This window comes from Pinus tabuliformis, chromosome 1_2, assembly GCF_031772625.1.
Source record: "Pinus tabuliformis cultivar Carrire ecotype Pingquan chromosome 1_2, CPIR1, whole genome shotgun sequence".
Taxonomy (NCBI): Eukaryota; Viridiplantae; Streptophyta; class Pinopsida; order Pinales; family Pinaceae; genus Pinus; species Pinus tabuliformis.
In genome coordinates this window covers 380,547,980-380,564,466 of record NC_142298.1, presented here as the reverse complement: position 1 = coordinate 380,564,466, position 16,487 = coordinate 380,547,980, and the positions used below count along the sequence as shown (strand labels likewise).

Sequence of the window (16,487 nt, the reverse complement as noted above, 5' to 3'; positions counted from 1 at the left end):
GACAGGGTGCTCAAACTATTGGAGGAGAAACAATTATATGCAAAAAGCTCCAAATGTTTCTTTGAAGTACAAGAGGTGGAATATCTGGGTCATATTGTATCTCAAGAAGGTGTTAAGGTAGACCCTAGCAAAATTAAAGCCATTAAGGAATGGAAAATCCCCACATCCATAAAGCATCTATGAGGATTTCTCAGGTTGACAGGGTATTATTGCAAGTTTGTTAAGAATTATGGGAGAATAGCAGCACCTCTAACAACATTATTGAAGAAAGATGCATTTTATGGACTCCAGAAGCAACGAAGGCCTTTGAACATCTTAAAGAGGCAATGTGCCAAGCATCGGTCTTAGCTAAGCCGGACTTCACAAAAACCTTTATTGTAGAATGTGATGCCTCGGGAAATGGAATTGGTGTTGTTTTAATGCAAGAAGAAAAACCCATTGCTTTTGAAAGTCATCCAATCAAAGGAAAGTATTTACACAAAGCTATTTATGAGAAGGAAATGTTGGCAATACTACATGCAATTAAGAAATGGCAACCCTACCTAATGGGAAGACACTTCAAGGTAAAAAAGGATCATGATAGTCTTAAATACTTTTTAGAACAAAGATTATCTTAAAAAGAGAAGCAAAAATGAGTCACAAAGATGTTGGTTTATTACTTTGGAATCATATACAAAAAAGGGAAGGAAAATGTTGTGGCAAATGCACTCTCAAGAAAGGATGAGGATGTGGAAGCATTGCTTTATGCCATTACTATTATCCAAACAGACTGGATAAACGAAGCAAGGGATGAATGGAATAATGACAAAGAAGTGTGGGCACTCATTCAAAATATACAACAAGATCCCAGTACATATGATACATTTAGCTAGAAAAATGATTTGTTATGTTACAAAGATCGTTTATACATATGTCAGAATTCCCAACTCAAACAAAAGATTCTTATGGAATTGCACACCTCTCCCTTGGGAGGGCACTCAGGATTTTTAAAAACTTACCACGGGGTTAAGAAGGAATTTTTTTGGGATGGCCTTAAATCTAATATTCAAAAGTTTGTGGCAGAATGTTTGGTTTGCCTACAAAATAATGTTGAAACAATTAAGACCCCGGGTCTATTACAACCTTTATCCATTCCAAATCAATGTTGGGAGGAGGTTTCAATGGATTTTATCATAGGTTTACCCAAGTCCGAAGGAAAGAGTGTCATCATGGTGGAAGTTGACAGACTTACCAAGTATGCACACTTTTGTGCATTATCTCATCCATTTAAAGCAAGTACAGTTTCTACTACATTTATGGAAACAATTCAAAAGCTACATGGAAACCCACAGATTATTGTAAGCGACAGAGATCCCATTTTCACTGGAAATTTTTGGACAAAATTATTTTCTTTTCTTGGTACTCAGTTAGCTCATAGCTCATCTTATCATCTTCAATCTGATGGGAAAACTAAGATAGTAAACAAATGTTTGGAAGGATATTTTTGTTGCTTTGTATCTGATAAACGGACAAAATGGGTCAAATGGTTGCCTTTGGTTGAATAGTGGTATAACACTTCCTTCCATACTACAACAACAATGACCCCATTTATGGCACTTTATGGATATCACCCACCATCCATCACATCATATTTAAGAGAAAATTCAAGGTTCAAGCAGTGGAAGATCACATCAAACATCAACAACAAGTTCTCCAACTCTTAAAGGATAACCTAACTTTGGCACAAAAGAGAATGAAACAACAGGCAGATCAACATCGTAGCTAAAGAAGTTTTGATATAGGTGACTGGGTATTTCCACGGCTACAACCATATAAACAAATGTCCCTCAAGCAAGCTAATAAGGATAATAAATTATCACCAAAGTATTATGGTCCGTACAAGGTGTTGCAAAATATTGGTACTATGGCATACAAATTGGAGCTTCCTGCAGCTTCCCGAGTGCACCCAGTTTTCCATGTTTCATGCTTAAAGAAGGTTATCAGTGACAAGCTCCCAGTTCAAACAATATTGCCAAAACTTGACGAGGAAGGAGAAATCATATTTGAACTTGAAGCAGTCACAGAAACAAGAACTCAACAAATACGAAATCGATCAATTTCAGAGTATCTTGTTAAGTGGAAGAACCTACCCGCTGAAGATTCCACATGGGAGGATGAGAATTTTATACAGATGCACCTAGAACTACTAAAGTGTTGAGGACAACACTTTTTTGAAGGAGAGGGGCATGTTAGGTCCCTATAATACTAGTGATTCCCCCATTACTATTGTCATTGTAGCCTTTATTATTATTGTTGTGCCCCTATTGTCCCCAAATTGTTATTATTGTGCCCCATAGAAGCCCACTATTGTTATTTTTGTGCCATTATATTATTATTGTTATGTTGGCTTTGATTATATTGTGACCCCTTAGACTCCTATATATAGAAATGAGGTTTTGTCATTTGTATCATCCAAGAATTGTTCATTTGTGTAATGTAAAGGAGGTTTCCCCCTTGAAGAGGCTGATATCTAAGGTGTTGATCTTTCTTTTCTATCTTTTGTGAGTTGGTTTCATAACATACTATCCTTCGTATCATGCTTTGTCGACTAAACCATATCGACACTTCTACTCACAGCTTGTCATGGTAGATCCCCTGCCCAACAACTCCTTGTCGGCTATTATGACTCCTCGTTCCTTGATCATGTGACATGTCCAATGTGGGACCTTGCTCATGACATAATCCTTCACACTACTTTGTACCACAATTTGCACTAGACCTAACTTCCACAACTCAATCCCGATGGCTACCTCACGCAGCCCTGTCTGTAGTCCTACTCACAGTCCTAGCCTAACCTCTATGTAGCTTGTGTGCTATTGCAACCACGAAATTGGGTGCCAAATCTTCGCTCAACCCGACATCATGTGACACTATTGCTTGCAGCCCCAACTCGAATAGTAATTGTTTGACCTTCAATACCCTATATCCCTTTCTCTTTGCCTGAGCTACCTGCCAACAAGCTCTCTCAACCCAGCCAGTCATGGCCCGTGACTAACGACTAACTATTACTGGTCATGGCCTTTTCATCACTCACACTAGAAGTTCTCCACGTTTCCACCATGATTCTGCTACATTAATCCAGCACAACTCTCGACACTAGCGCTTTGTTCTAATGTTTGCAACATTGTCCTTTCCCTATGGGTTCACTCATGACAACGACTTGCATCCACCTCGATTCACCTCTTCGCATAGTTCCTCATCGTATCATGCCTGCATTGACCTCTACGATGGACAAGTCTTTCGATTGTTGTTTTAGGCTATCCCCATCTTCCTTGCTTACCGCGGCTGGGCTAGTAATTTTTATCTACTCCCGTCCACATATTTTCTTGCTAACAACTGAACCCTATAACCACCTACATGACAAATATCATATCCTCGCACATACAAAAAATTGTTGATGTTTAACTTGCGGCCTTGGCCCTAATGACTGTCGACTTCCCTAGTGGGTTTTTTAGTGACTGGGTGGTTTGGCGGCTGTGCTATTGACCACTAGCCATCTTTCCTCCCTTTTAGGCTACCAGTATGTGTTGTGAGCTTCCTTTGTCGCTTGGTTTTGTCTGCCTACAGGCTGATCTTCTACGGTTGTGGTCACTAGGTGGGTTGTCAGGCTTGTTAACCACCCAGTCTATGAAAATTCCTTGAACCCGGGAATTCCTACTGCAACACTGATGATATTTCTCCTACTTGTTAGATTTACATGAAAAAGTTATTTACAGTTTCCTATGGCAAACATCGAAATACATACACTGTAGCCTACACCAATTAAATTATATGCCAAAATAAGAAACTGAACAAAAGAGAAATATACACATAAGTGACACAGTTGTTTTTGGACAAATGTCATTGGAAAAACTTAATGCGGGAAAACCGATACAATGACTCTGAGGGTTTTTATTATTATGGAGTATTTTTCTGAATACAACTTTGGATGCCCTCCCCTTAATCGAGTTACAGAGAAATACAACTGCTAGGAGAAATTTGTGAGATTACCTCACTCTACCTGGCAAGTCCCAGTTGATCAGCTAGCTGAACCAACGTGTCCCCAGTTGTTTTTGTGTTTCCTCTGCATAGGTCTAGCGTCAGCCTCTAAGGCTCTGCATCATCTCAATTGGGAATCAATTTTCCTTCTAGAGAAGTTTCCAGCCCTCCCGACTCATAAATGTCATCTCCCTCAGCAAATTCAGACTTTTGCTTGGAGAACTACGTTGCCTTTGAGTGAGCCCTTCACACTCAGTGTCAACCGTTGTGTGAGCCCTTCTGGCTCAGCATCAACCTCTATTTGAGCTCTTCTGGCTCAGCGTCAACCCCTCCTAGGTACTGTTGTGCCTCCTTCTAGTGTTTCTTTGCCTCTCATCTGCGTGTCTTGGCTCAGGAGAAGATTCTCCAACCAAACTATCCCTGTCCCTCACTGCAAAAGCTCACTATCGATATTCTCCCGGCAGCTATTGTGCTTCAGAAAATCTAACTTTTGAACTCACTCTGTGTGTCTTCCAAATGACCCTCAAGCCTCCTTAAATAATCTTCTCATTGACATTCAATGGCCTAGATTAGAAGCTAATCAATGGCTAAGATCATTTTTGGCTTGATCCTCGTCTTCATATAGAATTTACACGCACAGTTAGATTAATACCCATTAGTTATTTTATTTTCCTAAGTTTAGACTTAGGGTCCCATTAAAAATAATTAATTATTTTAATAAAACTACCTCCAGGTGGAATTTCCCAAAACGCTTTCTGGGTTCTTTGGAATACATGTGCCCAAGCCTCCCTGAAAAATTTGAGACTTAGAGAACATCAATGCTACAAAAATTCAACACTCCCTCTTAGTGATGAATGTGCTCTAGCAATGCAACCTGCTGAAGCATCACTTTGTTTTGTAACATCTCCTTCTGCATCTCTGATGTCTGACCTATTGTCCATCAATTGCTCCACAAATGTTGCAACTGTACTATTACTGACCCTACCACTATCAACACTGCATCCATACTGCAACTCCCTCTAAATTTTTGCGTCCGGGCTGCTGCTGGCACTGCCACTGCCAACTGCCCCTACACTGCAAATTGTTGCTTCTACTGCATCAGCAACGGAAAAACATCCCAAATTACTGAACTAATTGTGTTCAGTATGATACCATGTGAATGTTGGAGCCTGACTACTGCTAGTCTCCGCGCTGACCCTCTAACTCTTTTGAGCTCTGCTCTGTGCCATCTGCACTGCTGCCAACTCTTCTCTATGTTGTTCAGTCTCTAGCGATCCTAGCCATTGCAACTGTCTCTCTGACACTCCTTGGCACCATCCGACACTAGTCCATCCTGCTACCATAAAACTGGGCTCCCGTAGCAAGGTATTGATCTAAGAGGTGGGCTCCTCAAGGATCCTACCCATCTATAGCTCTTTTGAACTACAACTCCAAATCATCCCACCTCCCTCCTGGAGGTATCTCGGTTGTAATGGTGAAATCCTCCCCCTCGATCTTCACGGGTGCAACCTTCGGATCGTGCTTCTCATCTTTGTCCTTCTTCCTAAGAGGACACTGTGTTGTGTAATGACCCATATCACCACACTTGAAGCACTTTATCTTCGAGACGTCCTTCCACCTTCACTGCTCCTGCTTACCCTTCGATGCAAGGGCTGCATTCTCATCCTCCTCCTTGGGCTTCAACCCACTGTTGTTGCTTCCATTAAGCCTACGCTTGACCAAGTCTCTCCTCAGCTCCTTTGGCTTGAGAGTTGCCCACATCTCATCCCAATTTGGCAAAGTCGCCCTGCCCAGGATACTCTGGACAAAGACTTGCCACTCGTGTGAGACAGAATTGAGGGCCAGTCTAACGAACTCGGAATCTTGAGGTGTAGACCCCATAGCTGATAACTTATCTCGAGTCTCCTGAAGCTTCGTGAGGAATGGATCTATGTGCTCCCCCTTTCGCATGTGTGCAGATCTTAGTTTCTGCTCTAAGTACATATTTCATTGCTCGAAAGATCCCTAATACAACATAGACAATGCATCCCACATCTCCTTAACAATCCCTCTGCTAGCGATGTGATAGACTACATGATCCTTCACTCCATCGAGGATCATTCTCTTTGCCTTCACCATTTCTACCTTGTACTTCTTCAATGGATCTTCATTTGCAAGAACAACCACCGTGCTATCAACATGTGTCTTGAGAGCATGCTTATCTAGAAGGAATGACATCTTTGCCCTCCAGATGACATAGTTGGATGCCCCATCCAACCTATCCTGATCTCTCAAGCCACTGGTTGCCATCTTTGCCAGGAAAAATGTTTGTTGAATTGTTCCTCTCTTCTCTTACTATTGTTTCCTAGCTAATAAGAGAACGAACTTCTTGGCAGGAATTCTTCTGAGGAAAAATTCCCTGACAATGATTCTCTTCTCTTCTGACGTCTTTTTGCCCAGCAAAATGGCCGGCAGAAAAAATTGCATCCCACCAGCTCCTCCTCACGCTGAGGCTTCAACATTGCTCCCTCTGCCATGGCAAGATTTTGATCTGGAAGCCCTTCTCTCTGTCAACTCCCTCACAGAGAAACTGCCACGAAATTCAGCCCTTTCGTTAGGATTGTGCAAACCCCCCTAGGGATTCGAACTGCTGCCTCCTACTGCTTTTTCGACCTCCTTTTTCTGCTCAATGCTGGGTTCTCTGGCACTGTTCTTCTTGCTTCACTTGCACTACCTCTAATACCATGTGAAGATTCCTTAAACCCAAGAATTCCTACTACAGCACTGAGGATATTTCTCCTACTTGTTAGATTTACATGAACAAGTTATTTGTAGCTTCCTATGGCAAACATTGAAATGCATACACTGAAGCCTACACCAATTAAATTATATGCTGAAACAAGAAACTGAACAATAGAGAAAGATACACACAAGTGACACAACTGTTTTTGGACAAATGTCCCCAGAAAAATCCAGTGCAAGAAAACTGGTGCAACAACTCTGAGGGTTTTTATTAATATGTAGTAGTTTTCTTAATACAACTCTAGATTCCCTCACGGAAATCCAGTTACAGAGAAATACAACTGGCAGAAGAAATTTGTGAGATTACCTCACTCTACTTGGCAAGTCTCGGCTGATCTAGCAGCTGAACCAACGTGTCCTCGACTATTTCTGCGCTGCCTCTATGTAGGTCTAGTGTTAGCCTCTAATTCTATGCATATGCTCAACTATGAATCAATTTTCCTTCTGGAGCAGTTTCCAGCCCTCCCGGCTCAGAAATGTTAGTTCCCTCATCAAATTTAGACTTCTACATGGAGAACTGCGCTGCCTCTACATGAGCCCTTCTAGCTCAGCGTCAACCCCTCCTGGGTACTGCGCTGCCTCCTTTTGGTGTCTCTCTGCCTCTCTGCTACGTATCTTGTCTTAGGAGAAGATTCTCCAACCAAACTATCCCTGCCCCTCACTGGAAAATCTCAGTATCGATATTCTCCCAGCAGCTGCTCTACTTCAGAAAATCGAACTTTTGAATGCACTCTGTGTGTCTTCCAAATGACCCTCAAGCCTCCTTAAATAATCTTCTCATTTACATTCAATGGCCTAGATTAGAAGCTAATCAATGGCTAAGATCATTTTTGGCTTGATCCTCTTCTTCTTCTAGAAATTACAACCACAGTTAGATTAATGCCCATTAATTATTTTATTTTCCTAAATTTAGACTTAGGATCCCATTAAAAATAATTAATTATTTTAATAAAACTGTTTCTGGGTGGAATTTCCCAAACCTCTTTCTGGGTTCTTTGGGATACATGTTCCCAACCCTCCCTGCAAAATTTGAGACTTAGAGCACATCCAATGCTACTGGAAATCAACACAGTCATCCCTGACTGCAACTTTTTTTTGTTTAAATCACGCCCCCTTTTTTCTTTAAAATTTTGGCCTTTAATAAATTTCTCTTTGGCTATTTGGTTGATTGACTTTGGCCCCTAATAAAAATTGTGTCTCGTACAATGGCGGCCAAACCCAACACCCACATTCCTATACAAATTTGGATTTTGCAATTTTGAGATCAATTTTCTTCAAAGTTCTAGCTTTGATACCATGTTAGTTTCTGAACCCAACACCTTGACATTTAATTGTTAATCTAAAACTTACTAAATAAACACACAACTCTGTTCCTAACAAAATATTCAATGGAATCACAATTACACAACCAATCTCAATCACATATGACATTTTTCTTAATCACAGTTCCTCATTAATAAATTAAAGTGAACCTACTTGGGCTCGAGTCCTTGGATAATGGCCCAACTGAGGAATTACATATACAACAATAAACCTGGAGTTATCCACTTGATCAAGCCCTAGATCTATCCTTCGATCTTCCTCAGTTGATCTAGATCTATCTCCCTCATTGCTCCTTGCACCTTCCTCGAACCCAACACACTAGAGTATCACACTCCTCTTCCTCCTCTTAAAGCTAGTGTAGTTGTATAACGTGTCTTCTCCCTCTCCCTAGCTTGCCTTTATAACTTTACATTGAGCTAAAACCCTAATCTCAAAGTGACTGACGGGCTGAGATTAGATCTCACGTCACTTGAGATCAACAACTAAGATTAAAACTTACTCACTAAAGTAAATTACTTTTCTTTTCCTAAGTTTCTTTTAGCTCAATAAGCCAACAAACTAATGTGAATTTTTTCCTAAGTTAAACTTAGGCTAAGTTACATCAGCGACTTGCTCACACTAGAGCAATTGTTTTATGGAGAATATGGGCGACTTTTGCACACCTAAACACAAAGCCTGTGCAAAAGTACCTGCCCAAACTACAAAAATCAACAATTTTGAATTATAAAAGATCCCTCTGCTAAACCAAAATATGTTAGAAACCATCATTGAAGCGCATGTAATACTTGCTATGAATAATCGGTTGTTCTCTGAAATTCAGGAATGATGACTATGTTGGTGAAAAAGGATAGCGCTAATAATTTATTAAAAATTTAACTGAGATTATTGTTGAGAGTTCTTCAGAATTTGATGTTAAGTCGTTCTTTTCATAAGATCTTCCAAAGGGAACAATTAATTTGAGTTTTCTAGGGGGCTGCCTCAAGAATATTGACACCCAAAATCCATGTTGAACCTTCAATATTTTTCTCTTTTCAGTTGATACCAAAAATAAGTAATGCAGGGTCGAGAGTGAATTGTACCCATCGATTTTCCAAAACAATGTACCTCGTGTAGGAAGAATTATCCCTAAGGTAAGGATCTTCGACATCTTCTCCATTGAATGAAAAATTCTCGTCCTCACTCTTAGCCCTCATAACATCTTCAAGTTCTACAGGCAATCTCCTATAACCTTCTTCATAAATCTGACACATTTTGGAAAACATTCTTTCCTAGATTTTTGGTTATAGAATTCACATAAACCTGGATATTTTGGAAAACATTCTTCATGAGATTTTTCATTATTAAATTCACATAAACTTGGATATTTATTACTCCACCTCTCTTCTTATTACAACTAGGGCAATCTGTTATTTTTGGTGTTGCTCCTACAAAACCAAGAAAGTGGCTCTGAGACCACTGATATGAGCCTAGTTTATAATGATAAAAATGGCAATGTTTGTATTAAAATAAAACCCACTAGTCAGCTCTACGAAAGAGAGTCTGAACCAGGAAAGTTTGGCTCTGCAAAACACTCTACATTGTTCATCAACATTACACATTAAATAGAGTACATGGTTTTAGGGAAGTTAGAACAACATCCTAAGAAATAGAAACTAATTCCTATCCTGAGGCTACGTGAACCAACTCTACCTTTTCTAGGATATTCTCCATTATCTTCAACACTCCCCCTAATGGAAAATGGGTTCACATATATGCCTAACATCTCCCTAAACATTTGAAACTTAACTTTTCCAAGAGGCTTAGTGAAAATTTCTGCAACATTATCACATGTATTACAATATTCCAGATGAATTTCTTTAGATTGCACTTTCTCCCTAACAAAGTGAAACCGAGTATCAATAAGTTTAGTGTTTTTATGAAACACCAGATTGTTGGCCAGCTTGATTGAACTTTGATTGTCGCATCTGATTGTTGTTGTGACTGTCTGTTCTTCCCCAACATCCTGGAGAAGTCTCCGCAACCAAACCGCCTCGCACGTTGCTGCACACATGGCTTGATACTCTGCTTCTGTTAAGGACAAAGAGACTGTGTTCTGCTTCTTGCTGCTCCAAGTGATCACCCTGAATCTAAGACTGAATGCATAACCTATTATAGATCTGCAATCATCTACATTTCTTGCCCAATTTGAATCTGCAAATCCTGCCAGTCTAACATCAGAAGAGTTAGTGTAAATAATTCCATAATCTACAGCACCTTGTAGATACCTCAAAACATTATTTGTTGCATTCCAGTGGCTTTCAAGTGGCTTAGACATAAATTGGCTTAACACACTGACTGCATAAGCCAAATCAGGTCTAGTGGTGGTTAGGTAGATCAGACTCCCAACCAGCTATCTGTAAAGTGTTGCATCCGCCGCTTTTGAGCCATCCTCACACTGCAATTTGATGTTCTGCTGCAATGGTACCGGTGCAGACTTACATTGATCCATTCTAAACTTTTCTAACAGGCCTTTGACATAATTTGCTTGAGACAGAAATGTTTGACCTGAATCTCTCCAGATCTCGAGACCTAAACAGTATCTGAGTTCACCGAGATGCTTCATCTCAAACATCTGTGACATCTGTTGCTTGATTTCATCAATTAGATATATAGCATCACCTGTAATTATCAAATCATCTACATATAATGAAATCAGCACTACGCACCCTTGTTCATCTTTCATGGTGTAAAGATTAGGGTCATTCTTACTTCTATTGTAGCCAACTTGTAGAAAAAATGAATCAATTTTCTCATACCACGACCTGGGAGCTTGTTTTAGTCCATAGAGTGCTTTCTTCAACCTACAGACTAAATGTTCTTTTCCCTTCTAGACAAACCCTTCCGGTTGCTCTAAATAAACCTCTTCTTTCAGTTCTCCATTCAGAAATGCAGACTTTACATCTAGTTGGTGCATCATCCAATGTTTCTTAGTAGCTAAAGCAATTAACATTCTGATGGTGTTCAATTTAGCTACAGGGGCGAAGGTTTCTTCATAATCTATCCCTTCTTTTTGTGTATACCCCTTTGCAACCAACCTAGCTTTCAGTTTTTCTATAGTTCCATCTGCATTGATTTTCAGTTTATATAACCATTTGCAACCTATGACCTGTTTTCCTCTAGGGAGTTCTACCAATTCCCAAGTGTTGTTTCTGATTATTGAATCATATTCTTGTTCCATGGCTATTTTCCATTCATTACTTTCATTTGCTTCTTTATAACTAGATGGTTCAACAACATTCATCATACTAGTTATAAATGCATTTTCCCTATATCTTGCAGGCATTTGAGCTTTCCTACCTAATCTCCTGAGTGGTGGGGTGGTGGTTTCAAACCTTATTTCTTCCTGTTGTTGTTACTGTTGTTGTTGTTGTTGTTGCTGCTGCTGCTGTTGTTTCTGTTGTTGCTACTGCTGTTGTTCATCTCTACCTTTGTTTTTTGTTGATCCTGATTGTTCTCTGCATCTTCTTCTTCAAAGTACGAGATGTCCCATCCATCATAGTGCTCACTAGTTTCTTCACTATCCTGCTCATGGAATTTAACATCTCTAATAACAAAGATCTTGTGAGTAGAGGGATTAAATAATCTGTATGCTTTATGTGACAAACAATACCTTATAAAAGTACATCTGATGGCTTTTGAGTCTAATTTCTTTCTATCTTCCTTTGGCATGTGGGCAAATGTTTTGCATCCAAATATTCTCAAGTGTTTTACTGCAGGCTTATATCCATACAAAACTTCAAAAGGATTTTTAAACTCAAGACTTCTTGTAGGACTCCTATTTTTTAAATAAACCACAGTACTCACTGCTTCAACCCAAAAACCATTTGAAAGATTCTTACCTTTCAGCATGCTTCTCCCACATTCCACCAGAGTTCTGTTCTTCCTTTCTGTTACTCCATTCTGTTGTGGAGTATGGGGTATTGTAAACTGCTGCAAAATTCCATGATCTTTACAATATCTGATCAGCTCATCTTTCCTATATTCTCCCCCTTGATCAGAACGAAGAATTTTTATCTATTTCCCTGTTTGTTTTTCAATCATATTTTTAAACTGCTTAAAGTATTCGAACATATGACTCTTCTTACTTAAGAAATACACCCAAGAAAACTTCGTACAATCATCAATAAACAGTAGGAAATACACTGCACCTCCTAATGATTTTGTCTGCATGGGACCACAAAGGTATGTGTGCACTAACTCCAGTATATCCCTCTGTTTCTTTTTTATTCTAATAGGGAATTCTTCTCTATGCATTTTTCCTAAAGTATAAGCATCGCAATCATTATGTACTTGCTTTAGCATAGGAAGATCTCTTACCATTTCTTTCCTCTGTAGTAACAACAAATCATTGTAATTGATGTGGCCAAATCTCTGGTGCCAAAGCTCTTCTGTAGTCAGGCTCACTGCTGTCAATGCTCGAACCGGTGCAGGTCTCACATCCAACTTGTACAATCCTCCTGTTTGGATTCCTGTAGCAATTGTCTTCATTCCATCTAGCAGATCCTTAATGTAACAGTTAGATTTTAAAAATTCAACTTTCAAATCTTGATCTGTAATCATTGATACAGAAATCAAGTTCTTTGTTATGCCAGGCACATACATTACATTGTAAATTTGTTTAATATTACCATCAGGTAGAATGATAGAAACTTTCCCACATCCTTTGATTTGATGACTTTTGTCATCACCTAGGTAAATCTGTGCGCCTTCGTTGATATCTTTAAAATCCTCTAGCTAGTGCTTGTTCCCTATCATGTGTGTTGACGCTCCTGAATCTACATACCAGATGTTTGCATCAACATTTTCCTCACGATCTGCCATGAACAACCTTAAATTCTGCACCTGATCACTGTTCGTGAGATGACCTGCATGTCTCTTTGGCTTCTGTTGTTCTTCATGATACTTCTTTTTCCTACATTCTCTGGCAATATGACCCAACTTTAAGCAATAAAAACATTTAGTTTCAGAGTATTTTTTATTGGGATGCATACCTTGAGTCAAATTTGGCCGTTTATGTGAACTTGCTCCGTTTTGCTATTGTGGACTCCCTTTCCCTTTGTAGAAGTTCTTCTTCGCCATCAATGCAAGATCAACACTCTGGGGCTTCAGAGTCGATCTCCTCTCTTCTTCCTGCATTAGTATACTTGTCAGCTCTTCAAAGTGTGGGATCTTCTCTCTGGCATTGATCCCAGTGATGAACATCTGATAATCATCAGTGACACCATTCATTGTAATGGTCACAAGATTTGTATCGTCCATTATATGACCAATATCTGATAATTTGGTTTTCAGATCCTTGATCCTTGCTACGAATGAAGCAATCGTTTCATTCTCCTCCATCTTCATGGACAAAATCTTACTCTTGAGGAACAGAAGACGATTTGAATTTCTGATCTCGTACAATTCCTTCAGAATTCCCCAGATCTCGTTCGCTGACTTACCTTCTCTAATGTGCAGTATAATATAGTCTTTCACTGACATCTTTAACATTGTCCTTGCTTTGCTTTCTCGTTTCTCCTAATCTGGGACCGATGCTGATCCAGCCGCGGGCCTCGGCTCATCCCCATTCACAATCTGCAAAGCACTTTGCTCTTCTAGCAAAGTTTGCGTCTTAAACTTCCAATTTGCATAATTGGAACCATCGAGCTTGTTATGCTCGTTCATGCATGCTTCAAATATGTTGTTATTCATCTTGGTGATTTAGAAAAAAGAAATCGACAGGTAAAAGATGTTAAATTTACCTCAGATCTGTGACAGAGACAGATCATTGTTGTTTGATCTCGCAACACACGCGCAGATCACCCTGGCTTTCTTCTCAGCCTCCAGACAACCTCCTATTGTTAGCTACAACCTTGTTCTTGACTTCCCCACTCAGCTTATCTGACAACTACAGCCTCGTTCTTGGCTCCCTTTGCAATTTCTTTGATTTACACGATCGTCGCAGATATATGCCCAATATCAGAGACCGTCGCAGAAATACACCAATTTTCTAAGACTAGTCGCAGATATACGCCCAATATCCGAGATGTTCACAGAAATACGCCAATTTTCTGATACCGTCGCAGTTGTACATTGGAAAACTGTGACGATCGAAGAAAAAAAAATCGGGAAGTGTAGTAGTGCTACCATCACGGTTATCCACTCAAAACCTGCGACGATTTCAGTTCAAAGAACCACCCACCAGCTAGCGTACAGGTTCCTCAGCCCTGATGCTCTGATACCATGATAAAAATGGCAATGTTTGTATTAAAATAAAACCCACTGGTCAGCTCTACGAAAGAGAGTCTGAACCAGGAGAGTCTGGCTCTGCAGAACGCTCTACATTGTTCATCAACATTACACATTAAATAGAATACATGGTTTTAGGGAAGTTAGAACAACATCCTAAGAAATAGAAACTAATTCCTATCTTGAGGCTATGTGAACCAACTCTACCTATTCTAGGATATTCTCCATTATCTTCAACACATAATCTAAACTGTGACTAAAAATCTAATCAATTAGGGCTATGATACCACTATTATGAGCCAACCAAGAATTCTACTATCATGAGTGATATTTGAAAAAGAAAGTCTGAAATTTGAAATGCGGAATTGTATCTGAAGATCAGAAAGCTACAACAATCCAGAATATGAAAAATAAAAAGGTAACAACTGCTGCAAGATACTTAACATTTGAAAGAGTATTAATAACAAAGAGATGAACGACAGTAAGAGAAACGGAATACCAGATATTTCAGCCAGAATTGAGCACAGAATTTGTAGCGCAGAAGCAAATCATGGAAGGAAATAGCTTATAACCGGACGTCATATAACTAGAAAATAAGTACGTTGAATAGAAACTCTCATGAGAAGGCATAGACACCAAGGACAAATCTGCAGCAGTATGGACACTGCGCTCTTGGCCCAAATAGTCTCTTCCACACTACCTACAATACCACTTCCCACAAGCTCATCAAGCTTCTAATCTAATGCCCAATGGAAATTTTATGGTTAGTCTTCCCACTTCTATGAGAAAAAGAGGAGGTGCAAGTTACTAGACATTGAATATAGGTGGAGTTAAAAAGTCATAGTCTCACTGTTATATGTTTTTACGTTCTTTTTGGGTATATTATTTTGGTTAAATTTTTCTAGAATTCAGCAAAAATTTATTGGAATTATACGTTTGATATTTGAACTACAATCTGAGTGTTTTAAAATTTTCCATAGTACTAAATTTATTTATACATTCAAAAATGAATTTAAATAAGAAAAAATAAGATCTGATGTCTTACTAAATTACAATAAAAAACTCCAAAACATATAAAAACTAGACAAATCCACTAAAATATCTCAAAAGTGAAAAGTATATAAATATTATTATCTATAATGCTACAAACATGCATTAACAATTCTCTACCTTGTTAAAGCAAGGTTAAAAAAATGCTTTAAATAATATTTTCATTAATAAAATTATTTCTAACTTTTTGTATCTTAAATTGCTTTCCCCAAATAATTATAATGATGGATGGTTGAAAAAAAAAAGGACGCCACTTATCCAAATAAAGGTCTTACAACATTTCCATATTTCACTGTTATGATAGGAAACCAAGAAGACAAACATAACACTCTCACTAAAACCAAGAACCACTCTTAAGTTGATTGTTTTCACTATTGAAATATCAACTCAGCCAACAGACTCTCCAAGAACCACTCTTAAGTTACTGTTTTCACTATTGAAATGTCAACTCAGCCAACAGACTCTCCAATGAATGCATCTGAACCAATAGTAAAGCCTTGCCACTGGCTGCCCTTGAAATTTCAACTCAGCTGACCGATTGAGACTCCAAACAATGCCAGAGACACTAATGCATCTGAACTAATCGTAAAGCCTTGCCATTGGCTGCCCAGGCTGTTTACACCTGGCTAGTAGACAACTATGGTAAGACCTCAAACATGTCATATGCTTGGGAGGAATATTACCACCCTTATATCAAAATTCACATTACCTGAATGGCACTCAAAAGTACATTGAACAACAATGTCAATGGAGAGTGCCTAAAACAAATGGATAAATCCTAGGTAGATAAACACTAACAATGAAACGAAGAGAGAAATTGATCTGTCGGCAAAAAGCCCCCTGGGGGTCAATTAGTTCAGCTAGCAAAAATTGAGAGAAAATTATTGGGATCGAAGACCACAGATGAAGGTGAAAAGACTAAGTGACTGAGGCTACAATCCAGTCTTACAATGCCCTAACCTCGTTCCTTCTCCTTCAATGGCCTCGTTTTTTCCTTCAAATGCCAGTCAGTAAAGCAGATTTTCCTTCACTAAAGCAGATTTTCCTTC

General features: G+C 39.1%; 1 protein-coding gene across 1 annotated transcript in view; it reads left to right on the top strand.

The window, feature by feature from the left end:
- LOC149205963 (ferric reduction oxidase 6-like) overlaps nucleotides 1-16,487 on the top strand; it is a 251,167-nt gene that overhangs the window by 105,156 nt on the left and 129,524 nt on the right. The window lies entirely within an intron of this gene.